The sequence below is a fragment of the Camelus ferus genome, chromosome 5 (assembly GCF_009834535.1).
Source record: "Camelus ferus isolate YT-003-E chromosome 5, BCGSAC_Cfer_1.0, whole genome shotgun sequence".
NCBI lineage: Eukaryota > Metazoa > Chordata > Mammalia > Artiodactyla > Camelidae > Camelus > Camelus ferus.
Window position 1 is genome coordinate 47951054 of NC_045700.1, and position 25379 is coordinate 47976432.

Here is a 25379-nt window from a genome sequence, read left to right on the forward strand (position 1 = left end):
AGTGAGTGTGGTAGAGATGTCTAAATGTCCCACATAGTGCGTCTCCTTTCTCCCTTTGTAACATGGCTTATAACGTAGCCTTGTAACAAATCACTCCACCATTATTACTTGACCTAGAGCAAGTGGTTTCTTGGTTTTTGCAACCAAAAGGGTACTAACTAATATATTATCTCCTTATGATAAATTTCTATAAGCAAAATTAATGTTTCACAATTTAAAAATTTTTTCACATTTAAAATTTTAAAAATGTTTCAGATTTTTAGACTTTTCATCTACATTGCAACATCATCCTTCAGAAATACTGCACCACTTTACATTCTCATCAATAGTGTATAAAAGCAATCATTTCCCAGACTATGCACAACACTGATCGTATTCTTTTTTTAGTTATTTATCCAACAAATGTTTATTGAGTGCTTGCTATGTGCCGGGCTGTATCCTGAAGGCTGGGGGGCAATCCCTGCCCTCGTGAAGCTTGCATTCCATGTGTGAAAAGACAGCCAATTGCAAAATAAGTGAGTAAGTTGTATTGTACACCGGTAAGTGGTTAAGTGCTACAGGGACACATAAAACAGGGGGAAGGGGCAGGCAGTGCAGGGGGTGAGGGTGTCCATTTTAAGTACAGTGGTCAGGGACGCCGTCACTGAGACGGTGGCTTTTCAGCAAAGACCTGAAGGAGGTGAAGGATTGAGGCATGGGACTATCTCAGGGGAAGAGCATTTTTGGCAAAGGGGCAGCAAGTTCCAGAGGCTGGATCACATCTGTGTGTTCAAACAACAACAACCAGCTCAGAGGCTGGAGCAGGGAATGGCAGGGGGCAAAGGGCAGAGTGAGAGGAGATGTGGTTAATGAGGTAATGCGGGCTACTACATGGTCCTAGGGAGTGTGGCTTTCTCTAGACAAGATGGAGAGCCACTGGAGGGATGGGAGGGCATAAGTGTTCCAGCTTATGATTCAAAAGGCGCCCCCTGGATAAACAACCAGGTCCTACTGTACAGCACAGGGAACTATATTCAATAGCTTGTGATAACCTATAATGAATAATAATCTGAAAAAAATGTGAGTGGGTATATATATATATATATATATATATATGTGTGTGTGTGTGTGTGTGTGTGTGTGTATGTATATATATATATATATAACTAAATCACTATTATGTACACCAGAAACTAACACATTGTAAATCAACTATACTTCAATTAAAAAAAAAAGGCACCCTCTGGCTGCTGTGTTAAGAAAAGACTGCAGCAGTGGCCCCATCCTCAGGGGATACATAAATGCCTCAAACTGCAGATAGCACTGAACCCTATATATACTGTGTTTTCTCCTATATATACATACTTATGATAAAATTTAATTTATAAATCAGGCACATTCAGAGATTAATACTAACAATAATAAAATAGAACAATTACAACAATGTACTGTAAGAAAAGTTATGTGAATGTGGATCTGTCTCTCAAAATATCTTACTGTACAAATTTAATACTTTTTCCATCTTAACTAAGTACTTATCATGCACTGTGGCTGTAACTCTGCAGTCTGAGGTATGACAGCAAAACTAGCAGGAATTTTTTTTCTTTTTTTCCCCTCTTACCATAGATCTTAGTAACCTCAGTATATGATTTTTTTTCTTTCTTTATTAAGTTGAGAACTTTCACCTTTTCACTTAAAGGAAGCACTGTGTGAATTAGCTTCTCTTTCCCACAAGCTGAAATTGGGGCACAGAGATGCCAGTCCACTTGTCAGTGGTGCTGGAACTGGGGTGGCCACAGGGTGGATGAACCATTTCTCAGAGAAGAATGAAGCAGATGCTTAGAGAGAAGCAGAGGGGAGAGAGCAGGCAAGCTCAGAGAGATGGGGAAGGTGCTTTGGTTCCAGGTAAGGTTTTAGTTCCCAGTTCCAGACTCTCGTGTAGCCTTATTAAATCTCCTACCTCTAGGGTCCCGTTTAAATCACAAGTATTGTAATGAATTTCCCTTTAATTAAGCTGGCTTCTACTGCTTACAAATGAAAAAGCCTAGCCTGAAGCAGTAATCTTGGCAAAATACTTTGAGTACAAAACCACAAGCAGAATCCCTAAAGGAAAAGTTTTTTAAAAATCTGTCCTCATAAAAATTAAAAATATCTCTAAAAAAATTACAAACAGTATTAAATTAAAAGAATAACTCCAGATAGAGAACTACACATATTTGATAAAGAGCTACATTCTTAACATCATTGAAAATCATAACAGAAGGTAAATATGCTAATAGCAACATCAGCAAAGATCTTAAAATAGGCCACTTCCAATAGGAGTACAAACAACCAATTTATATATAAAATGTTCAAGTGCAGAACAGAGGACAATGAAATACTATTTTTGGCCTAGCAGTTAGGCAAATTCTCCTAACTGGTCTCACACCTCAATTTTGCCTTCACTATTCCTTAGTCCTTCCTTATATGTGGTTTTGCTATCCGTGGCCAACCTCAGTCCGAAAATATTAAACGGACAATTCCAGAAATAAACAATCCCCAGGTTTTAAATTGCACACCTCTCTGCGCATTGTGATGAAATCTCCGCCAGCCCGCTCTGTGCTGCTCGGTCCCGCCTGGGATGTAAACCATCCCCTGTCCAGCACATCCCGCCCATTAGTCACTCAGGAGCTGGCTCGGCTATCAGATCAACAGTTGGGATATGGCGGTGCTTGTGTTCAAATCACCCTTATCTTACTTAATAATGGCCCCAAAGTGCAGATGATGCTGGCAATTTGGATACACAAAAGAGAAGCCATAAAGTGCCCCTCAAGCTGCCCTAGTTCTTGTTTCTGTTAAGCCTGGTCCTTCAATTGATTTTAGGACTCTAAAAGCCACCCCATGCCTTCTAATACATTTCCTTTGTCTTTGAGGTAGCCAGAATAGGCTTCTGGGGCTTGTACCAAAGACCTCCATCTGCTAGGTGGCTCTTGTTTACTTCTGCCTGGTTGGCCTGCCCTCTTGTCCTGTGAACAAATCCCACCCATCCTCTAACCACTTTCCCGCTAGATACTATCGCCTCCAAACCAAGATCTACTCTTCTCATCCTTTGCGTGTATGCAACAGTAGACCCTCCCCACCCCCCACCTTTCTGGCTAGCTTTAGTTTCAGTCAGGTTTCTGTCACTTATGACCACAGTCATTGTGTGCCAATCTCCCCATTGTCTGTCCTGGACACACGTACCAAATGCCAAGCATGAAGCCTGGGTATCAGCAAGTGCTGAGTAAGTAAATCAACTCCTATGCTCCTAAAATCAAAGACATTTTTACAAATCTCTAGATGACAGAGAACCGGAAACATTGCTTTGAGCGGCACGGTGGTTAAGCATATCTCTTCTGAAGCCAGACTGTCCGGGCGTAAATCCCAGCTCTGCCGTTTATCAACTCTGTGATCTCAGGCAAGTTATAAACATCTCTGTGTCTCAGCTTCTTCAACCCTAAAATGTGGATGATAATAGGACTTAAAAAGTGGTTATGAGGATTAATTTAGTTACTTTACAAAAAGCATTTAAACATGCAAGTGTTTTTTTTTTAATTTTTGTTTTGTTTTGATGCTGATAATTTTTTGAATGATATAGTCAAGAATGAAAAAGAGTTTGATGTGCTCTCAAAGAATGATATGCTAAAACCCCGATTACTAGTTGTGGGATCTTAGATGAAATGGCTACTCTCCCTGAGAATCAGTTTATTATTATTTAACCGGGCACATCTAAAGTGCCATAGTCTGGCTCAAATAATTAGAACACAAAGTGGTTTACAGAAGTTCATCTAATAAAGACCCTGGCATGGGGTTAGCTGACCACAAGCTCATTTTGAGCTAGTAGAATGGCAAGGCTGTCATAAGACTTTCAAAGATTAGGCAGCCTTGCTGGCAGTAGTGTCAGTTAAGGAAGATTACAACCCTTGGGTCTTCGCTCAGCGCTCACCAGGTGGGAGTACACATTCAGCACTGGACAGGCTGGAGAGCGTCTGGTGGAGAATGAGGAAGAAGTGAGGGATGTAGCAACCATGTAATTTGAGGAACAGTTGAGAGCCTTCAAAATGCTTGTTCGGAATAACAGGAGGTTCAGAGAAAATGAAATAACAGACACTTAAAGCGTTGTCCTGTGGTGGAGGGATGGGACTTCATCTGATGTGCTCCAGAAGCGCTGGGCAGAAGGTCCCGGTGGTAGACCCTAGCTCAGCGAGGGGATGTGTTCTTTACCCACAAGAGCTGTCTGGTGATGGAGAGTGCTGCCTTACAAAGTGACAAGTCCTTTACCCAGAGAGGAGCTGGGTGAACATGAGTTTAAGGACATAATAACAAAGAGCCTTCAATATGGCAGGATGGGTCATCCATGATTACTCTGTTTCATTTCACATGCTGAAAAAACATGACTCTACTTTTTGTTGTTGTTGTTGTTGAGATTTTGTTTTAGATTTAAGGAAGGTCAACCAAACACAAGAATAATGGGTTGCAACTTTTGAAAAGTAGAAGCAGCTGCATATGTTGGTTGCCTTTGCCTTAAGGGGCGTGGAAAGAGCCCTGGCTGGCCCCCGGAGCAGCCTGTCCCCAGCTGGTCCTGACTTCAGGGCTGTGCCACGTGATGGGCAGTGAGTCTGCTTTCACAACTTCTGACACGCGCAGTCACAGCCTCAGAAGGACCTGGAAGAAGCCTGGCCCCAGCGTGCTGTTAAGATGAAGCCTTATGAATCCATCCACCTGAGTGTAGTTTTTCATTTCAGTCACATCCATCTCAGCCGTGGAGGCCTAGAAGATGGAGTTAATAGTACAAATCCTGTCTGCAAGTACATTTCTTTCTGAAGAAAGAGTTGCCAGAATGTTTGCTCACAGAACAACCACTGGCTAGTGAAGCCCATGCTAAGTAAACACGAGGGGATTTAATGAATCAGGGGGCCAGAATTACTCTGTTTACTCCACAGTGAAAGTGGTTTACTTTTTCCTTAAAAAACAAAACAAAACAAAACAAAAACTAATTTTCTTCCATGCAAATACTGCTCTATCTACATGCTGCTTTTTAAAAAAGAAAAATTATAGGAAGATAGTATATTAAAAGACTATTGTTTAAAAATCTATTTCTTGTACATTGTAGATTCAAACTCAAAAAGCAATGAGCAACAGCCCAAGGACACTTTGATATATCTTTTGTAGGAAGAAAAGTAGTAGGAAGAAAAGTAAATATCTTGTAATACAGAAATTCTTAAATGCCCTTGTTTATCCAAAGAGAAGCGGCAAGAGGTGTCAGTCAGTGAATCATTTTAACTCTTTGGGTCTCTATCATTGCTTTCCCTGGAAATTTTTTATTTGTTTGGGGGTTGGTTTTTTTCCTGATTATCAAAGCAATGTATAATCATCATTTACAAATCTGAAATATATGGAAAGTTGTGAAAAACTTTCTAGGTTCAGAAAAATGAATATAAAAACAAAAACAAAAAAATGCACATTTTAGGTGGTTGGTTTTACATTTACTAAATGTGCCTGAGCGGGCCACACTCACAACACTTCTGACACCAAATGTGTTGGATGTTTTTCTCCACCAACTGGTTCTTCTATTCTCCAGACACCAACTGGGCGTAGTACAATTCAGTTCAATTCTGACCCTAACTATCTGGAGTTAGCATGCAGACCCCTGTAGGACTGCCCAGTCAAAAGTCCCAGACTATCTGTCACCTGTTCTTCTGATTAACCAACTGGCTATTAATAGGGGGTTCTCATGACCCTCTTCCTCAGGTTTATTAGTTTGGTAGAATGGCTCACAGAACTCAGGAAGGCGCTTTACTTACTATTACTGGTTTATTATAAGGATACAACTCGAGAACAGCCAAGAGATGCACAGGGCAAAGTATGACACAGAGCTCCCACGCCCTCTCTGGGCAGGCCACCCTCTCAGCACTTTGGTGTTCTCATCAACCTGGAAGCTCTCCAAACCTGTGGTTTAGGGGTTTTCACGAAGGTTTAATTATGTAGGCAAGATTGTGAAGTCATTGACCACTGATGATTGAATTCACTCTCCAGCCTCTTTCCCTTCCCCAGTCAGGGGTGTGGAGGTTGGCAGAGCTGAAAGTTCCAACCCTTTACTCATGCCTTGGAGACCAGCTCCATCCAGAAGCCATCTAGGGGCCTCCAGATACCAGCCACCTCATGAGCATACAAAAGACACATCACTCCCCAGAGGTTCCCAGGGTTTTAGGAACTGTGTGTCAGGAACTGGGGACAAAGACCAAATGTACATTTCTTATTATGCAACAGTGCTCCTTTTAAAAATATTTAAAATGCTCTAATAGTAGGTGTTGACTGGTTAATCTTCTGAGGATCTCAAAACAATTTGTCAATATCCCTTCTCTGACCGTAAAAGGGCATAGTGAATCTTCCAGATTTTAAAAGCATGCTGATCCTTTCAAACTCTTTGGATCCTCACACTGGTTCATTCCCTGGTAAGTAGTCTCAAAGAGGCAATGTGCTGATCCAATCTATGCTTATAACTTTGGTGACCCTTTTGCTGGAAACAGATTCTGGATTAAAGGCTTCCGGGCCAAATGACAGAATGGCAGAACTTAAAGACCATCAGCTAAGTACCTGGTTGATTCATTTTAGTTAAAGTTGTTCTGCTAATGGGCTTTCCTTCTCTGTGTGGTTACAAATACCAGGCAGCTTAACTAACACTTACTGGCAACCCCCGAGCCTGGGTGGCGTTCTCTAAGTGTGGTCCTGGCGAGCAGCATCAGCACCACCTGGGAACTTGTTAGAAATACAAATTCTCAGCCCACCTCACACCTACGGAATCAGGAATCTGGGGTGGGGCCCAGCAATCTGCGTTTTAACAAGGCCTCCAGGGGATTCTGATCGATGTTAAAGTTTGAGAACCTCTGCCTTAGGTGCTCCCCCATGGAGAACTGGCTCTAATTGACTCTCAACTACAATCACATGTGTATCTGGAGCTGGGTGGCAGTTACATGGGGACATAAATTCATAAAAACTCTCCAAGTTCTACACTTAAGATGTGTGGTTTTAATTAGACCTAGATGTTTGTTTTTTATCACAGCCAATTGTATTTCTAAGAAAGCTGATTGGGAAAGCTGGCTTGTCTCTGTGAACGAGGGTGGTCAGACCCAGGGACCTTGGCCAGAGTTAGTGTTCTCTAACCAGTGGTCTCTAGATGGGCATTCCACAGTACCGACAGCCAAGGTGGCCCGTTTTCAGGGACCCCAAGGGATTTACTGACATCTTTTGGCCGTGAACGAATCCCCAAATGACAACCTAAACTTGTTCCGTATCATCTTGGGTATGTCTCCCAGCTGTGGGGCACAGACACAGGAAGCCCCGACGTGACACCTGGCAGCTGGTTTGGTCTTCCAAGCTGGGGAACGGAAGCAGCAGAAATCTAGGAAACAGGGATAAGACTCAGCTGATCCGGGCTCTGTATATATACAAGATTTGAGTAAGAGAGAAGTCACAGCCAAAAAACCATGAATCACACAAACAGCGAGAACAGACCTGCTCAGAACAGCCTCTCTTCTGCTGACAGGTCCTCCGAAGAGCGTAAGAAACAGGGAGGAAGGAGATGGGTCAGGAAGGGCCCTGCAGCGCCACAGCCTCTAGCCGGCGTCTGTCCTCTGTCCCGGCCATCAGGGTAAGGCGCAGACCCCTGAGAGCCACAGGGGCAGCTCTGCACCCAGTCTCAGAACCACAGAAATTCTCTGCTTCAAGCCTGAGGCGCCTTGTGCATCCTGAAATGAAAAACATCCAGCTTCCAGCCCCAATCCCGACCTACCAAGAACTGCCTTCTGAATAACCGCCCCTCCTCCACCCTTATTTGGGAAACTCACGCTAGAGTTCGCAGGTGGGCCCACTTGTGCTAATCCCCGCACTGCCGGGCGGTGCGAGCCTGGCGCGGTGAAGTTGAAGAAAAGCCGCGCCCGCAGGTGGACCCGGAGGCTAGACCTCGCTGCGCGCATGCGCACAGCTGCCAGCCGCGCGCGCCCGCCGACTTCCTCAGGGTTGTGTCTGCGGTCAGAGACCTGGGGAGTTATGCCAAATCAGAATTTTTTCATCCAAGTGCTCCCAACAAGGTATTTTTCAGTGAAATGCCCAGTGAAATGGAAACAAATTTTAAAATCACTCCTATTTAAATCAGTGAAATTTCCCTTCATTTCTCAGACCCTTTCAGGCTGGGAAGCAGGTCTCTGCATTTCGGGTTCCAGCTCCTATTCATTTTGTTTCTGATGCTTCCAGTTGCATAGTTTCCCTTTGGTGGGTGCTTGTTAGTTTCTTTGCCTACTCAGCATCCAAACTTCATTTTTATATTGGGAGAGTCTTCCATTGCGTAAGTCTTGGTGAGGAGAGGCCTCCCTCCCACTACAGAACCTGAAGGGGACCCCTATCTCCATCCCCTGGGGGTTAGCATGGGCCGCTGGGGACCTGAGCTCAGCCAATTAGATGTTGCCACCTGCGGCTTTAACTCTTGAGCGATGTTGCAAAGGTGAAGGGACCACTGAGAAATTATTTACTGGGACAAGAGTGCAGTCTGAGCAAGTGTCCAGGGGTAACAACCAGTGGCAGCTTCCCAGCCACATTGTCCTAAGATGTGATCTTGTCAGCTAACTAGTCAGGGCTAGTTTCTGTTCTCGGTCCCCTCTCCCCTTGTATGAGGTTTGGGCTCCTTTTCCCAGATCCCAGGGACAGCAGTCATTGCTGCCAGGGCAGGCCCTACCACCCAGGACCTCAACCCTGCTGCCGGGGGCGCTGAACCTGATTGGCAGGAGCTGGCTTTCCTGGTGACTCCCAAACACCTTCTGTTTGTCTGCTGAGAGCCAGTGTTCAGCTTATTTTTGGGAGGTTTTATTCCAGGCATAACTGTTTTCAGGCAATTCAGAGATACTTCTCTTTGTGTGAAAGCAGCACTTTTGGCAACACAGGTTGTGCAAGAGGGCTGCCGTAGCAAATTCCCAGAGGCTGGGTGGCTTAAAGCAACAGAAGTGTCTTCTCTCACAGTTCTGGGGGCCAGAACTGAAACAAGCTATGGGAGCTCTGAGGGGGGCCCTGTTGCCTGCCTCTCCCTTGGCTTCTGGGGTTACTGCTGTGATCTTTGGCATTCCTGGGCTGCGTCACTCCACTGGCTCATCCTTACCAGCCTCCCTCTCTGTGTCTCTGTGTCTTCTCCTTTTCTATCACTGTTAAAAGGGAAGGTTTGGAGAAAACAATGTGAAATGAAGATGGCCATCTCCAAGCCAAGGAGAGAAGCCCGGAACAGATTCTCCCTCACAGCCCTTGGAAGGAACCTACCTGGCTAACATCTTGATTTCAGACTTCCAGCCTCCACAACTGGGAGACAATACATTTTGTTATTTAAGCCACTCAGTTGGTGGTGACTTGTTACAGCAGCCCTAGCAAATAAATACAGATGCCATCCCCAAACTCTCCTAGGGCCTTCCCAGCAGTCACTGCCTTCCTTATTATTGGACAGAATTTAGCCATCACTAAACTCTTCACTGGCAAAGGGCCTGGGATTACAGTGATTGATTTAGGTTGGGGCCAGAGTTCCCTGAAGCACATGCATGCCTGCTTCCTTAACAGAGTCAGGACTGAAGGAACAAAGAAGAGGGGCCGGAACACTAGTGGGTAGACGATGCCAGTATCTGCTGAACCACCTGAGGGCTCTGTTCTAATGACTTGCTCAGAATGCTGGCTTCTGTATTGTTCTCATCACTCAGGTTCCATTGGGTCTTGAGGAATACACACACAGAGATTACTTTCATTAATGAAAAATTTAGTAAGGATACCCCAGAACATAACTAGAAGAGGAATTTAGCATTTTAGGAAAGAACTCAATGGGCACAGAGAGAAGGGATCACTCCCTTCTACTGTATCCTGAGCTGTTTGATAATATCCAGAAATATTCAGCAAAAACAAACTCTCACAACCAATATTTGAAATTAATTAGCTTTCAAACTTTATTTCTTACTGCTCCAAAATACTTTTGACCCCCAATCTCCCAAACAAATGAGGAAAAAGCAACAATAAGGTGAACAGCAGTTATGAGAGTCCCCTTCCAACTATGTCCAGGACAGTGGCCAGCAGGTTCGCTGTTACCAGTCACCCCAAGGGACAAAGCAGGAAAGCAAAGGCAGCTCCAGAGGAACGTGTGACGTGGGGGTTTTTCCATGGCTTGTCGGTTCTGTGCCTAGACTCTCCTCTCACTCGTTCCTAAATTCCTCTCTCCTAAGCCCCAGTCTCTGCCAAGTTTACTAAGTTTCTTTGGCACGAGTATTCCCGCTTTCAGGGGAAGTGCCTACTTCCATCCTCCCCTTCCCAGGGGACATTTGGCAATGAAGAAGGATGGCCTAGTCCCTAAGCTGTCATCCTGTCTTTGCTGGTATCCCCTGAGGTCCTGTCCCTCTAGTGGGCTAGAGTCACCTGGCCTGTGGTCACTGAATATGGATGTTGGTGAGTCTTCCCTCAAGGTTTTCTGAGACCCCATTGCTCTGATCCTACATCTCTTTTAGGCTCCCAAGTCTCTCAGTGCTCCTTGCCCCTCCTTTGGAGTCCAGGAACTCTTAGCTGCATTCTCTGCCCCATTCTGGAGGGTCCAGGCCTCTGGGAAGCTGCCGTGGGAAACACATACATCTAAACAGCTCTCTCATCCACTGCTAATCCCCGTCCTGGTATCATTCCAAACACAGGGCATCTCTAGGAGAATTGTAACTTTCTTTGCCATGTACTGGAAGACAGGAAACAAGTCCATCTGCTTTGAGTTTCTCCTCACCTATCTACTGGTCATCGTCACTCCCTTATATCAGAATGTCAGCCCCCAAGTAGGGGTCAAGGAACAGGCTCTCACATGTGCTAAGTACACATGTCCCCAAATATTCCCAAGCTTCTCCTCAACTCAGGAGACACGACCTGTATGTCACATTCTGCAGTTTCTCACCTCAGGGGTTCTCAGTACATTCTATAGCTAATTTTCCAGGCTTAACTCTCAGCATTTGGAGGTGTAGCAAGAATCCTTGTCTCATTCAAGCACTTAGTTCTTGCAATAGAAAGCCAGCCTCTCATTAGTGTTTTTTTCCCCTACCACCGGCTTTAAAACATCTTTTTAGAAAGTCAAAATTGAGCTCTAACTTCTTTGTTCTAAACTGTGTCTATCGTTCCTCTGTAGGTCACACACCTAGAAAACTATTACTGCTTTAATGGTTAGCGTGAGAGAAGTAGGGTAAAGAAATGAAGATTGTATAATTTAGCATTAAAACATTAGCCCGTTATAGAATCCTAGCTCTGCTACTTTCTGTGTGACCTTGGGAAAATTATTTATCTCCTCAGAGCCTCAGTGTTTCCATTTGCAAAATAGACAAATACGACCTGATCCATGAATTTGTTGTGAGAATTAGATGAGATGATTCATTTAAAATGTTCAGTGTAAAACTTAGCACCTAGTTCTTGCTTTTGTAGACACATACTTACACCTCAATTCCATTTTGTAACAAGGCAGAGTATAAAAGAACAGTTATAAGGATGTACTATGTATTTTGAACAACAATGAGGTAGTGGTATGCGTGGCAAGCACTAACAAGTTGCAGACTCCTTCAGTCCACCAGAAAACTAAGCCATCGGAGTGGGTTAAACCCCCAGAGTTGAAGGCCATCTCCAAGGCACACCAACACTTAAAGGGCAAACATACAAAGAGAAAAGATGGAAATGAGAGAGTGGTGGGGGACCAGGAGAGTGTGATGTCATCGAAGTCAAGGGACAAAATCACTTCAGTAAGGGAGGAATGGCTACTTGAGGTAAATGCTGCCAAGAAGCCCCAAGAGCCCCGATTCCATTTGGTTGAGGAATAAATGGCGGATAAAGAACTGGGGACAGCAAGTGCAGACAACCTTTAAAGAAGGAAAAGAGGGCTAAAGGTAGAGGTGGACACTGAACAGGTTCGAGGTTTATCTGCTTTTAGGGCAGGAGAGCCATCCCACTTTAATGAAGCTGGGAATGCGTCAGCAGGGAGGGAGGCGCCTGGAGACAGGATGGCAGAGCGAGGACCACCCTGAGGAGGCCTGAGGAGAGATGCCAAGATTCAGGTGGAAGCATTAGGCCCAGGCTCAGCGCAGGAGAGGACACCTCTCCTATCCTAACAGGACGGGAGTCTGTAGCTTCAGTGGCAGGAAGCTGAGTGAGTTCCCATCTGATGGCCCCTCTTTCCCCTGAGAAGTCATAGGCAGAACACCTTCAGAAGGATGGGCTGATGGATAAAGGCTTTAGTGGAGGGGACTCTTGGGGCTACACAGAAGGGACACCGCAGGGCTCACAGATACATCCAGTGAAACAAACGATCATGGCATGCTAGTTTTGAAAATAAAAATTTGAAATTTGGGAAGGATATTTTTCTGGGCTTCAAAGTAGAAACATCCCATTGGCCATGTAACCACAACAGAACACATGCATTAAGAAAGGAGTATTCAGTGATAATTGGTGCAACAGGATTTTCTCTGCCCAACTTTTTACAGTTATAGCCCCCCAAACCCAACTTTGGAAACCCCTTAATATTTTAATATTAAACTAAAGTTACCTGGTAAAATAAACTGATAGTGAATTGATTCCAAATTTTCTACAAGGAACTTGTGTTCTCCTCACTTTTAAAATATTTTCAACTACCACTAGGTGGTGTTTTGTTCAGTTAATTCAAGAGTAAAATTTCTTTTGATTCCTGTTTCGGAAGGAAATGTACTGAAAAGTAAACAAGCTACCAACTGCATTTCAGTCCTAATATTTACTTTCCAACTAATTCCAATTTTCTAGACCAATTATGGTATAAATGAAACCTTTGCTTTTCTCAATACACACTGTCCTGCTTGTCCTTAAAGGAAGTGGAAATGAGTAGGTCTTTCTTTTTGTCCCCTTTAGCCCCAGGGAAGGGAGTGATGCAGAAGGCAAGTCCTGTATGAGAGAGAAACACGAATATTCGCCTGACTGAGAAATCACTTTGTATTTACAATCCTTGTACCTTTTTAATAAAAATTAAATTTTCATATTTAAAAAAATCAGATTTCCCTTTAAAGATACTTACTAGCCTTTTCAGTCCCATTTAATAGTGCCTATCATTCCTAGACATGCCACATCTTCTGCAAATTCATTACTAAAGACACTTTGTTAAAAACTGAACTTGTCAATCTCTTGTGAAGGCACTCCAAGCTGTTAGAACAACTATTTAAGTAGAATAAACACATTTTTCTTTCTCATTAGAAATGGTGAAATAGGATTTTAGGTACCAACCTGAAGCCTTGCTTTCCCTCTATGTCTGTCCTGGGTTTGAACCCTAAGCCTGCTACTCACCAGCCCTACGACCTTGGACAAGCCTCCTGACCTCTCTGTACCTTGGCTTTCTCACCTGTAATACCAATATCTGCCCTGCCCCACCTCTCGAGTTCTTAGGGTGAACAGATTTTTTTTTAAATGTTATAAAGTTTTTGGTGCAGGATGCTTGATAAATAGCAGATATTAAGTACAAGTGCGTTCTTCCTTTCAGATTCATTGGTCTTTCCACCTGAACATTGAGTAACATACAGCAGTTGTGCAGGACATCTGCTCACTGTGCTCCCTCCCCCAACCCAGGCCCAGTGTCTCCCCACCTCCATCTTGTTGTGTGTCCCCGGGGTTGACTTGTGTAGACTCGATGAACAGGTTCCTTTGTCGTCTGGCTGCTGGTTGAGTTTGGCCAGTGGACAGAAGATTGGTGGGAGGGTGGAGAAAGAGGTGGGGATGTTTGTTGGTCCAGGTCCCTTCCTATGGGGGCCTGTGGGCTGGCTGCAGCCCTCTGCACACAGCTCTCTCTTCCTCTGGAACTTCCTTGGTAGCTACTCACTCTCACTCTCCGTGCCCTTGCTTTGACCCACCCCAGTCAGTCAGCTTCTAGGATCCTTAGACCTTCCTCTTTGTACATAGTCCCTTTAGTAAATTCTCACATTACCTAATTTAAGTGTGCTGTCTTTTTCCTGCTGGGTCTCTGTGATCCAGGATTTCTGCTCATTTGGAGGCCACTACAGGGAGTATCCTTGGGCTCTTTATTACTTGGGGCTTCTGTGTTTCTCCAGAAATCGTGATGAAACTTGGACTGAACCCAAATTCAAGGATCTGTGTGAATTGGGAAGCCTCCCCAGTCCTTCCCCCAACTAGGTTCTGCTGCTTTCTGTGCTCCTGAGTCCAAATCTCCTTGGTGCAGCTGTGCATCAGACCCAGATTCCTTCTCCGTGGTCTTAAGAAACTCCAAACATATTCAACATTGTGTGATGCTCTGTGATTTTGCTGAAGAGTCGGGGTGACACAGCAGGGACCCCATAGTATCACACCCAGATTTCAGCTATCATTACTGTCTCCCAACACCTGACCCCTCCCAAATGGGCCCCCATGATCTCTCATCTCACGTCATCCATCTCCCACGCTCCCAGCGTTTCTCTGATTGGAGCACCCATGACAGCTCTGTCTGCTTTCCCCAGTCCTTTCTTCTGGAATTCCAGGACACAGAGTCATCTCATCTTGTGACCCTTGGGGAAGAAAAGCAGACTCAACAAAGTCCTGAGGTCACCCAGTGGGCTCCACACTTAGGCTAACTCCTTCCCTAACGCTACTGACAGATAAACCCCTAAGATCCCACAGCAGATATTGGAAGAGCGGACAGTTTGGGAGCAGTTGGCAAGAAACAAACCAAAGCACCCAGGGAGCCGAGTGTTTACCCCACGACGCTACTTGATGGCCACAAGCTTGGTGGACTTGGCTTTCCCCTCTGTGCACCCAGTAGCCACTTTTACACAGTTTAAAGGAGCTCCTCTAAATCAATGATTAAATATCACCACCACCACTCCCCGAAATAAACAAAGAACAAAATCTGGCTATAGGAGGGGCCCCAGCCCAGGGCTGTGGATACTTAGCCCAGGGACTCTTCCTCTTGGAGCAGGAGGTGGGCTGGTGGTGAGGTCCTGGGCCTGGAGCCTCTTTGGCTGGGTGATGGCAGGTTACTGCAGGCTTAGAGCTCACAGGCCCAGCCAACTGCCAGTGACAACTGCATCTGGTTAAGGGTCCGAACATGGCTGAAGCAGTGTGGGAGCTGAGAGGCTGAGAGGATGCTCTGCTGGTCACTGGCTGCCTCAGCTCCTGCTGGACAGTGCTCTCAGGCTGCTGCCCTCCCTGCCCTGGCTTTGCCTCAGTCACCCGCAGTGAAAGCTGAGGTCAGGTGGGAACATTTAAACAGGCTTAATGAGATCCGCACGTTGTTAGAACTTGGAGCTGAGGCCCCTGGTTGCCCGATGAATTCACAGGTGTAGGTAGTGTGCTGCGGGAGGGGCACAGTTTTCTCTAACACTGCGAGGGTCTCTGGCCCAATGAGTGGAGTTTGATAGTAATGCTTGCTACAAGTTAAAAAAAAAAAAAGAGAGAGAGAGAGAGAGAGACTTAATGAGACTTTCCTGAGGGTCCAAGGATGGTGGAAAAAGTACCACACAGAGGGGGAAAAGGCACAAAGCAACAACAGCAAAAGCCTTACTTCTACTCAGGCCCAGACCTTCCAGGGCCACTAACCTGGAGCCCCTTCCTCACTCTCAGCCCACCCAAGGGAGGAGTAGTTCACGCCAGGCATCTCCATCCAGGCCCTGGAGTGCACCTCCCATTTCCTGGGACGCGTCTCACTCCAGCCCAAAGCCTTGTCTCTGCGGGGGCTGAGCTGTTCCTAGAGTGACTGACAGTGGAAACATTCATCTCATCAATGGAAAACCCAGTCTCCTCACAGAGCCTTCATAGATGCAAATGAATAATTACCCAATAATTACAAGTAGATTTCTCAAATTCTGGGCTGTTTTATCTAATATAAGAGTATGTTTGGAATATCAAAAGCTGATTTGAATTTGGGTGTTGTAACAGCCTAAGTCCAATTCCTTTTCAGTCTCTAAGAATTCAAAATTCTTGGGATCTAGTTTATCCAGGGTTCACTTTATTATAACATATTTTGGTGATGTTCAGAATAGAAGGCTTGTTTATATATTATATATATGTGTATATATATATAATATATATATTTTACCATTTTGAATGTTTCTGTCTCATTTAATACTTTAGATTTGAATATTCCTCAACCCCCAATTTTATTAGTTTGCATTTCCCTAATGTATTTTTTTTGTCTCTTTTTCAGCCTTTCTCTCTTTCTGTTTTATACGTATCTGTTGTACAGAGAATACAATTGGAGGTTGGTTGCTCTTTCACTCAACTTTATTATGTGGTATTGTTGGTTTTCCCTCTCACTCAATTTCACAATTTCTGCTGAATTAATATTTTTCTGCATTAATGCAGGTGACTCGGTGACTTCAGGGCCTCAGGCCCTTTTAATTTTATTCCTCCACCACCTGTACGTTGTGAACCTCATCTGTGGGGTCACCGTGGCTCAGCTCCACGTGGACATCGCAGCCAGGGGAAAGGGAAAAAAGGAAGGGCGTGACCCGGGAGTCGCACACGTGAATTCCATTCACTGGATGAGCCTGAGCGCCGCCACGTGCCGCCGCCACGTGCCGCCGCCACGTGCCGCCGCCACGTGCCGCCGCCACGTGCCGCCGCCACGTGCCGCCGCCACGTGCCGCCGCCACGTGCCGCCGCCACGTGCCGCCGCCACGTGCCGCCGCCACGTGCCGCCGCCACGTGCCGCCGCCACGTGCCGCGGGGCAGCAAGGCGGTCTGGGAGACGCCGGTGAGCGGAGAGAGCGCCTGTTTCTCAGATCTGCCTCCTCGCTTCTAAACTCGTTTTTGATGCTGGGGTCGGGACTCTGCAAACTACACTTCTTTGTCAGCAGACTTTGTGGTGCGTTCCAGCAGGGGGATTCCGTCGAGGGAAGCTGGAAGGTAGGAGAGGGGGTGCTGCTTCCTTTTTTGCTGGCTCCCCTTTTCGTGTCACCCCAGGAATTGGTCCCCATCTCCCAGAACCGAGGTGTGGGTCGCAGCTCTGGGGGACCCTTTCTCAACCTCTAGGCCCTACAGCTTCGGTCTCTCCTCTTTGTTCCCCCAGCCCTAGGAGTTGGGGCAGTTTCCTGAAGTCATTACCTCTGTTTTCCTTCCCTGAGTGCTTTTGTTTTTTAAGAAAAAATATGTATGTAGGATACATTCTGGATTCCTGGGTGTTCAGAGATGTGTCTTGTAGTGAATGGGTACACACGTCACCTTTGTCATGTGATACAGACTTAAGATAGTTTCATTGGCGAAAAAGAAAACCTTACAAACAGAAGGAGCGCAGGGCACCAGTGCCCTGAGCTCTCATTGTTTCACCGAAGGGTGGCCTTGGGGCAGCCTAGTGGGCGGGGCGCCTGGACTGGTTTCCAGGAGGGGAGGCCTGCAGTGCTTATGTATTTATAGGCAAGACGGGAGGAAGTGGGGACACTTGGTGGATGTAATTGTGAGGTCTCCCGGTGGAGGAGGCTGAGAAAGAGCCTCCAGAACTCAGCCTTTGGCTGTAAGCTGCTTTCCGCTGGGCTGGCTCAGACCCGCTGAAGGGGCTGCTTTTTCAGCCACTGCAAGAGCTGAGGGCATGAACCTGCAGGGCCGCTGGGTGTTTATCTCCTCAGTGACATTTGCACTAACGTATCTGAGATCATGTGGCTGCATGTGCGGTTCTAGGGTCAGAACACCGTGAAAGTGACTCTTAGATACTAGCTGGAGTTTCTTGTGTCCTTGAGAACTGTATGAGATCAACTTAAACCGGAATTTTACATCCTGTGCGTTTCCAGAGCCATACCCAAGATTTCTTCAGATGCCGGGAGGGTTTGTGTCGCATAGTGGTTAAGAGAACCGGCTCACGACCTAAACTGCCTGTGTTTAAATTCTGACTCTCTTGCTTGTGTGACCATGTGACCTTGGTTACTTAGACTTGGATCGCCTTATCTGTAAGACAGGAACATAGCACATCAACTGTGCCGACCAGATCTCTCCAGTTCTCCTCTTCTGGCCCCTTGTGCCTGGGTGAAGCTATGTGACCAGTTCTTGGTCGTGTGTAGCGATGGTATCTGTGATCTCGGGAATTGCTGATTTAAGACCCTCAAGAGCTCCCTCCCCATCCCCTCCTACTTTGGCGTGGTGATAAGCAATGTTTAAGATGACAAGAATTGTTCAGTTTGCACACACAAGTGAAAGGGAATAGAGAGCACCTTAAAATTTAAGGCCTTAGAGGTATGCCTGCCTTCCTGAGATCTGGGGACAGAGTACAAAGAGAGGTATATATACAGTTGTCTAGATATTTGAAATTTATAAACAGAGGTAAAAAAATATTGAAAATCATGTAAAGCTGTTTTTGTAATGACTGAGAGTCAACAAATGTCACAGATGACTAATAATTACTGCATGTATTTTAGGTGTTCTTCGGTGGGTCAATAATATTTACATGTGTAGGAAAATTGACACAAAATTTATGACATTTGATATAATTTTTATTTTAATAAAATCACTAATTATGTGGATATAATAAGATTTTACATTACTTCTGTTCTCTTGACAGTAGTGATATAAAGGGTTAAAAGTAAAGTAATTATGGGCATTTGACATTACTGGGAAATGATACTTTATTGTGCGAGAGTCTGCCGAATTCACGTTGAGAGAAAAGATTTAACAAGTTAGTCTTTTTCTTTCCTAAGCACTTCCATTCCTCCAGTCCTCCACCCACTCTAAACTAGTGCCCATCTCTGACATCCGCAGTGATAGCCTGCGAGAGTTCATGACTCTCTGATGTAGTTACTTTGTTGTGATGACATATGAAAGAGGTGTGAAGTGTATTCCTGGAGCCTGAATGGTGTAAGTTATGAGAGCAGCTGTTTAGGGCTATGAGTTATGCTGTGCCAGGGCTGAGTATCAGATGGTAAGTGACAGAGGGACTCTCTGAAGAATGGAGCGGAGGGAAGTAGCCCCTCTTGTTGAGGTCTGAGAGGACTAGAGTGGCAGAGTTGGAGAAGCCACCTGCTCTTAAACTCTAAGGGACATTAAGAAAGGGTGTAATTGTTAAAGGCCAATCAATAATAAACCCAGCAACAAAGAATTGAGTCTTCTCACTTATGTCTGGTGGCTCAAACTGCCATGATGAGAGAGAAAGAGAGAGAGAGGTCTGGGAGTGAGACATTAATGTTGTAAACTAGACTTAATATCTTTGGAAAGATCTGAATAGGCTGGGTGTGCCTACTGGCTTATGACACCGACTTGAAGCAAATAGATCATAAGCCAGCTGAGATTTTGAGAAAGCTATATTGCAGAAGAATCCATGAACCTTGGCTAAAAAGATTTTCACAGTTTGAAACAATCTCTGGGCTCCAAATTTGGCACAGGCAGGAAGTAGGCTGTGAAATCTTAAGACTCCCAAGGAGGACGTAATCTCCAACACTCACCACGATGTGGCCAAGGAGAATAATGGACATGCAGGAACCTCCAGAAAGGTGATCCAGGGGCAACAAAGGATAGAGGAATCCTACCAACAAGTGGAATGAGGTCTAATCAAGGAAATTCCCCAGCTGCAGAAAAGAGAAGAATCCTCACAGTGCCTGCCCATCTGATTTAGTTACTGCTGCAGACCACTGAATGCTGCGTGTCCTCTGTCAGTCTTTTTCTGGAGGGGGATGTTTCTGTTGTGGTTGTCCTCTCCTTGACTTGTAATGGCACAGTGGGAGTGTTGGGGGTCTGAGAGAAGGTTAACACGTCCATCAGTTTCTGTGGTGCTGGGTCACACGGAGCCACATCCATATCTGATAGGGCTGTGCCAGTTCAGCCCTGGACTCACCTCTGGACTCTGAACTGGATGCAGTAATTTGCTGGGACTAGAGTTTTTCTTCCTTTGGGAGATGAAAGTATGTTCAGTGTGGGAAGAAGAGTGTGCTCAATATTTGGTGACCAAAGGGGTGGACTGTTGTAGAGATGACCACCTTCTATTGAAAAGTGTGCTCTATCTCCACAGCGTAGAGATATTGCTGGAAAGATGTACAGTCAGTTCTTCTGCCAAGGACTGGAGTTTTACTGGAGTCGTGCTTTCCTGGCTCTGGCTTTATGATGGGAGCCCAGTGCAATCTCTCACTGCCAAGGACGTCTAACTTCAAATCCAACTCTCTGCTGTGGGCATCCTCTTTCTTTATGGCACTCCTCTTGCTTTATAGCTCAGCTATGTATTGAAATATTTTAAATATTATATGTAACATTTTAATGTATTTTTCTGTCCTCATTAGCTGTATCTGTGATCTTGAAGTTCTCCTAAACAATAGCAAACATACTAAAAGAAAATTCCAAACTTCCAAGAAAAAATGTTGAATTAAATCACTGGGAAAGCAGAAGCATTAATTTGATTTTTCTTTTAAAATATGTTTATCTTATCCTGTGCATCTTTTTACAGTTGTAATTGGACTGTAAATTATGATTTTAATGTTTGCATAATATTCATTAGGTTCCATACAATATTTTTGTAGTGAATTTCCTAGTGGTTTCTGCTTGCTATTCATCAAGTAGAACATAAATATAATACACTAATTTACAGTTAGATACATCTGACCTTAAGAGCTTAAAGTTAAAATTTTAAATTCCTAACTAACTTTCCTTCTAAATAGAATTTTCCTAATAGACTTTCCATTTGGGAAAATACAATGTTTGTTCTTCTAGTTTCAGAAAGAGGTTCTGCTATATATTAAAGATAAGTTGCTTAAGTTGGGTCCATTTTGGTTTCTCTTGAAGGAGTATGATGTATGATGTATGATGTATGATGTATTACGTATTACTATATCAATGTTTTTTCTCTGTCCAAAAGAGTGTTTGTGTTTCACTCAGATGGAAGACATAGAATCTCAGAAGCATACTGAATGTGGGAAAACTGATCAGCAGTGGCATGTCAGGGTGTAAAATCACTGGCTACTTGTTTCAAACACTGTCCAGCTGAATCTGCTTTTGGTGTAAATATTTGCCTGTATTTAAGATGATGAATAGCCTCAAGAGAAGTAACACACAGGGACTGGGATTTGGTCATGGAGTTTTAAAAGGCAGGTTGTTAATACTGGTAGTGAGCCACTCAAAAAAGTTCAATGTAATTTCAGTAAAATGATTTTTTCCCTGATATTTATTTATTGAAGTATAGTCAGTTACAATATGTCAAGTTCTGGTGTATAGCACAATGTCCTAGTCATATATATATATATATATATATACATATATATATATTTATTCACTTTCATATTCTTTTAAAATGATGTTTTTATGTAATATTTTTATTTTAAATTATGACACATTTATAGAAAATTAGACATGAGAAGTGAAACTGCTGAGTGTTAGGACGTCACCAGCTTTATAAAGTGTTATAAGGTTGCTCTTCAAAGTCATGGCACCAATATATGCTCCACCAGCAACAGAAATGTTCTTACATCTTCTCCCAGTGGTTGGCCACATCTGATTTATTTTTCCAATCTGATGACAAATGTTTATATCATTTTGTTTTTATGTACATTTCTCTGATTATTATTGGGTTGAATCTTTTTAAACATACTGTATTTGTTTGCTGTTTGGGTTTCCTTTTGTTTGTCTATTTTTTTTTTTTGTCCTTGTCTGTTTTGTTCATTATTATATTTGTTTTTTCATATTAATTTATAGTTTATAGAAGTTATTTAAAGAGGATGTTATTTATACCCCTTTTTTTAGTAGTTGCCCCAGAATTTATAGCATTCATATTTACCTAATCACACTGTATCTTTAAACAAGATCATACTACTTCATATTATGTATAAGAACCTTACAACAGTATTATTTCAGTGTCTCCTTCCATCTTTTATGCTGCTGTGGTCATATATATTATTTTTGAATATGCCATAAACTTATAATGCATTGTTATTATCTTTATACAGTAAATGATCTTTTAGAGTGATTAGAAATAAGGAAAAAGGTCTTTTATATTTACCTTCATTTTATCCATTTCTGGAAATTTTTCTTTTTGTTGATTCAAGTTCCTATCTGTTACCATATTTCTTCTTCCTAAAGGACTTCCTTTGACATTTCTTGCAGTGAAATTCTGAAGTTAATATATTCTTTCAGTATGTGCTTGTTGAAAAAAGCCTTTGTTTTTCCTTCAACTTTGAAAAATATTTTCATTGAATATAGAAATGGATTCATCAGTTTTTCCTCCAGCAATTTAAGGAGACACTAAAGAGGCTCGCTTAGTTTCTTGGACAAGAAATATGCTGTGATTCTTACCATTTTCCTCTATGTAATTTTTCAATTCAGTTGCCTTTTTTTGCTCAAGTTGTATGAGTTCCTTATATATTTTGATATTAACCCCCTATCATATATGTGATTTTCAAATATTTTCTTCCATTCAGTAAGTTGCCTTTTCATTTTGTTGATGGTTTTCTCTGCTGTGCGGAAGCTTTTTAGTTTGATGTAGTCCCACTTGCTTATTTTTGCTTTTGTTGCCTTTGCTTTTGGTATCAAATCCAAAAAAATTGTTGCCAAGACCAATTTCAAGGAGCTTGCCACTTACGTTTTCTTTGAAGAGTTTTATGGTTTCAGGTCTTTATGTTCATCGATTAATCCATTTTGAGTTAATTTTTGTGTACGGTATAAGATGGTGGTCCAGTTTCATTCTTTTGCATGTGCCTGTTCAGTTTTCGAACACTGTTTATTGGAGAGACTGTTCTCCATTATATGTTCTTGGCTCCATTGTTGTAAATTAATTGATCATATATGCATTTCTGGGCTCTCAATTCTGGTCCATTGTTCTGTCTGTTTTTGTGTTTTGATTACTATAACTTTGCAGTATATAGCTGACCCTTGAACAAAGTGGGGTTGAAGGCACTGACCTCTTGTGCAGTTGAAAATCCTCATGTAACTTACAGTTGGTCTTCTGTATCCAAGTTTCCTCCATATCCATGGTTCTGCACCCGTGGATTCAACCAAATACAGATTGTATAGTACCATAGTATTTACTATTGAAGAAAAATCTATGTATAAGTGGACCCATGCAGTTCAAACCCATGTTGTTCAAGAGTCAACTGTATTTTGAAATCAGGGAGTATAATGCCTGCTTTGTTCTTCTTTCCCAAGAGGGCTTTGGCTATTTGGGGTCTTTTGTGGTTCCATACAAATTTTAGGATTGCTTATTCTATTTCTGTGAAAAATGCCATTGGTATTTTGATAAGAATTGCAATGAATCTGTAGATTTCTTTGGGTTATACAGACATTTTAACAATATTAATTTTTCTAACTCATGAGCATGAAATAGCTTTCCATTTATATGTATCTTCTTCAGTTTCTTTCATAAGTGTCTTTATAGGGTTTCCAGCCTACAGGTCTTTTACCTCCTTGGTTACATTTATTTCAAGGTATTGTTTTCTTTTTGATGTAACTGTAAATGGGACTATTTTCTTAATTTCTCATTCCGATAGTTCATTATTAGTGTATAGAGATGCAACAGATTTTTTTATATTGGTTTTATATCTTGCAACATTACTGAATTCATTTATTCTAATAACTTTTTGATGGAGTCTTCAGGGTTTTCTATACATGATATTATCTGCAAATAGTGACAGTTTCACATTTTCCTTTCCAATTTGGAGACTTTCTTTTTTCTTGTCTAGTTGCTCTGGCTAAGACTTCCAATATTATACTGAATAAAAGTGGCAAGAGTGGGCATCCTTGTTTTGTTCTTAATCTTAAAGGAAAAGCTTTCAGCTTTTCACAGTTGAGTATGATGTTAGCTGTGGGCTTATCATTTATGGCCTTTATTACATCGAAATATGTTCCCTCTATACCCACTTGACAGTTTTAATCATAAATGGTTGTTGAATTTTGTCAAATAGTTTTTCTGTGTCTATTGAGATGATCATGATTCTTATCTATATTTTGTTAATGTAATGTAACACATTGATTTGCAGGTGTTGAACCATCCTTACATCCCTAGAATAAATCCTACTTGATTGTGATGTATAATCCTTTTAATGTATTATTGATTTCAGTTTGCTAATATTTTGTTGAGAATTTTTGCATCTATGCTTATATTAGACTGTAATTTTTTTTCTTGTGGCATCCTTGTCTAGTTTCTGCATCAGGGTAATGCTGACTAGTAAAATGAGTTTGGAAGTATTCCTTCCTCTTCTGTTTCTGGAAGAATTTGAGAAAGATTGGTATTCTTCTTTAAATACTTGGTAGAGTCTACCAGTGAAGCCAACTGGTACTGAATTTTTGTTGTTGGGAGGTTTTTGATTACTGATTCAATCTCCTTTCTAGTAATCAGTCTCTTCAGATTTTCTGTTTCCTCATGATTCAGTATTGGTAGTTTGTATGTTTCTAAGAATATTTCCATTCCTTATAGGCTGTAAAATTTGTTTGCACGTAATTGGTCATAGTAGTCACTTATGATCCTTTGTATTTCTGTAGTATCAGTATTAACATCTCTTTCATTTCTCATTTTGAGTCCTCTCTTTTCTTGGTGAGTCTAGTTATAGGTTTTTCTGTTTTGTTTCTTTCCAAAGAACCAGCTCTTAGTTTCAATGACCTTTTTTTTTTTTTCAGTCAGTCTCTATTTCATTTATTTCTGCTCTGATCTTTGTTATTTCCTTCCTTGTACTAATTTTGTTCTTCTTTTTCTAGTTCCTTGAGGTATAAATCTTAAGTTGTTTGACTTTCTTTCTTTCTTTCTTCCTCTCTTTCTTTTTGATGTAGGCATTTATCACTATGATCTTCCTGCTCAGAACTGCTTTTGCTGCATCTCATAATTTTTGGTATGTTGTATTTCCATTTTATCTTAATATATTTTTAAAATTCTCTTTAGATTTCTTCTTTAACTCATTAGTTGTTCAGTAGCATGTTGTTTAATCTCCACATATTTGTGAATTTTGGATGTTACATTTTCTAAAAAATTCTTTTTCTTAGGTTCTTAAACCAGGACTGTAGAGTTGATACTCAGCTGTTTTATGTCTCTGTGGAATTTAATCCCCATTCCTTCCTAACATGTTTACTTGTGCTTTTTTGGTTATAATTTTTTAAACTTTATTGAAGTATAACACTATATATGGAAAAGCATCTAACCATACATATCCTTTCTTTTAAATTTTTAAATCATTTCTTCCTCAGGAGTTTGTTTCTTCCTCCTTCCCTACCTTCCTTTCCTCAAAACCAAATTTGGGTGTTATTGCTCCTCTCTACTGTTCTTTATTAATATTAATTTCCACTTTTATTTTCCTTTTTCTAATCTATTTTTTGCGTTTTCTTGTTTTTTTTTAACTTAAGATACTTAGCTCATTTTCAGCCTTTCTTCTTTTCCTATTTATTTAAATTTATGAAATTCCCTCTGTCTACATGTTTAACATGCCATGTTTTCAATCTCCTGTCTTTGTCTCACT

General features: G+C 42.4%; 1 protein-coding gene and 1 non-coding gene across 2 annotated transcripts in view; one reads left to right on the forward strand and one right to left on the reverse strand.

Moving 5' to 3' along the window:
* Window positions 1-7970, reverse strand: part of CHN1 (chimerin 1) — a 193039-nt gene extending 185069 nt beyond the window's left edge. The window contains exons 1-2 of the mRNA XM_032479724.1: window positions 7845-7970; window positions 7513-7745 (exon numbers count right to left, since the gene is read on the reverse strand). The gene's annotated coding sequence lies outside the window, so the exon portion shown is untranslated. The remainder of the gene's footprint in view (window positions 1-7512; window positions 7746-7844) is intronic.
* Window positions 7971-15261: 7291 nt separating this feature from the next.
* Window positions 15262-15415, forward strand: LOC116663961. Its single transcript, XR_004320312.1, has one exon. It is a non-coding gene; the product is annotated as a small nucleolar RNA SNORA62/SNORA6 family (small nucleolar RNA).
* The last annotated feature ends 9964 nt before the right edge of the window (window positions 15416-25379 follow it).